Below are 2,500 nucleotides of genomic sequence, written 5' to 3' on the forward strand. Positions count from 1 at the left end.
CCGCTCGCCGCTCGCTCGCGCAGCCAAAAATGGCCAGTTTTGGCCCGTTTTTGGGCTGTTTTGGCCTGTTTTTGGTCTGTTCTGGCGTGGCGCGGTGACCGTCGTGAGCGGAGCAAAACGTCAGCCATCTCAGCACCTTGGAACCCCCCGGGTGGCACAGGGCTGGATGGGGCTTTCGTATAGCAGGGACGGTGCTGCCTCACGCTTCGCTCGCTGTTCGCCGCTCGCCGCTCGCTCGCGCAACCTAAAATGGCCAGTTTTGGCCCGTTTTTGGGCTGTTTTGGCCTGTTTTTGGTCCGTTCTTGCGTGGCACGGCGACCGTCGTGAGCGGAGCAAAACGTCAGCCATCTCAGCACCCTGGAACCCCCCGGGTGGCACAGGGCTGGATGGGGCTTTCGTATAGCAGGGACGGTGCTGCCTCTCGCTTCGCTCGCTGTTCGCCGCTCACCGCTCGCTCGCTCAGCCAAAAATGGCCAGTTTTGGCCCGTTTTTGGGCTGTTTTGGCCTGTTTTTGGTCCGTTCTTGCATGGCGCGGTGACCGTCGTGAGCGGAGCAAAACGTCAGCCATCTCAGCACCCTGGAACCCCCCGGGTGGCACAGGGCTGGATGGGGCTTTCGTATAGCAGGGACGGTGCTGCCTCACGCTTCGCTCGCTGTTCGCCGCTCGCCGCTCGCTCGCGCAGCCAAAAATGACCAGTTTTGGCCCGTTTTTGGGCTGTTTTGGCCTGTTTATGGTCCGTTCTTGCGTGGTGCGGTGACCGTCGTGAGCGGAGCAAAACGTCAGCCATCTCAGCACCCTGGAACCCCCCGGGTGGCACAGGGCTGGATGGGGCTTTCGTATATAGCAGGGACGGTGCTGCCTCTCGCTTCGCTCGCTGTCCGCCGCTCGCCGCTCGCTCGCGCAGCCAAAAATGGCCAGTTTTGGCCCGTTTTTGGGCCGTTTTGGCCAGTTTTTGGCCTGTTCTTGCATTGCGCGGTGACCGTCGAGAGCGGAGCAAAACGTCAGCCATCTCAGCACCCTGGAACCCCCCGGGTGGCACAGGGCTGGATGGGGCTTTCGTATAGCAGGGACGGTGCTGCCTCTCGCTTCGCTCGCTGTCCGCCGCTCGCCGCTCGCTCGTGCAGCCAAAAATGGCCAGTTTTGGCCCGTTTTTGGGCCGTTTTGGCCAGTTTTTGGCCTGTTCTTGCATTGCGCGGTGACCGTCGAGAGCGGAGCAAAACGTCAGCCATCTCAGCACCCTGGAACCCCCCGGGTGGCACAGGGCTGGATGGGGCTTTCGTATAGCAGGGACGGTGCTGCCTCTCGCTTCGCTCGCTGTCCGCCGCTCGCCGCTCGCTCGTGCAGCCAAAAATGGCCAGTTTTGGCCCGTTTTTGGGCCGTTTTGGCCAGTTTTTGGCCTGTTCTTGCATTGCGCGGTGACCGTCGAGAGCGGAGCAAAACGTCAGCCATCTCAGCACCCTGGAACCCCCCGGGTGGCACAGGGCTGGATGGGGCTTTCGTATAGCAGGGACGGTGCTGCCTCTCGCTTCGCTCGCTGTCCGCCGCTCGCCGCTCGCTCGTGCAGCCAAAAATGGCCAGTTTTGGCCCGTTTTTGGGCCGTTTTGGCCAGTTTTTGGCCTGTTCTTGCATTGCGCGGTGACCGTCGAGAGCGGAGCAAAACGTCAGCCATCTCAGCACCCTGGAACCCCCCGGGTGGCACAGGGCTGGATGGGGCTTTCGTATAGCAGGGACGGTGCTGCCTCTCGCTTCGCTCGCTGTCCGCCGCTCGCCGCTCGCTCGTGCAGCCAAAAATGGCCAGTTTTGGCCCGTTTTTGGGCCGTTTTGGCCAGTTTTTGGCCTGTTCTTGCATTGCGCGGTGACCGTCGAGAGCGGAGCAAAACGTCAGCCATCTCAGCACCCTGGAACCCCCCGGGTGGCACAGGGCTGGATGGGGCTTTCGTATAGCAGGGACGGTGCTGCCTCTCGCTTCGCTCGCTGTCCGCCGCTCGCCGCTCGCTCGCGCAGCCAAAAATGGCCAGTTTTGGCCCGTTTTTGGGCCGTTTTGGCCAGTTTTTGGCCTGTTCTTGCATTGCGCGGTGACCGTCGAGAGCGGAGCAAAACGTCAGCCATCTCAGCACCCTGGAACCCCCCGGGTGGCACAGGGCTGGATGGGGCTTTCGTATAGCAGGGACGGTGCTGCCTCTCGCTTCGCTCGCTGTCCGCCGCTCGCCGCTCGCGCAGCCAAAAATGGCCAGTTTTGGCCCGTTTTTGGGCCGTTTTGGCCAGTTTTTGGCCTGTTCTTGCATTGCGCGGTGACCGTCGAGAGCGGAGCAAAACGTCAGCCATCTCAGCACCCTGGAACCCCCCGGGTGGCACAGGGCTGGATGGGGCTTTCGTATAGCAGGGACGGTGCTGCCTCTCGCTTCGCTCGCTGTTCGCCGCTCGCCGCTCGCTCGCGCAGCCAAAAATGGCCAGTTTTGGCCCGTTTTTGGGCTGTTTTGGCCAGTTTTTGGCCTGTTC

This window comes from Musa acuminata, unplaced genomic scaffold (assembly GCF_036884655.1).
Source record: "Musa acuminata AAA Group cultivar baxijiao unplaced genomic scaffold, Cavendish_Baxijiao_AAA HiC_scaffold_1126, whole genome shotgun sequence".
NCBI lineage: Eukaryota > Viridiplantae > Streptophyta > Magnoliopsida > Zingiberales > Musaceae > Musa > Musa acuminata.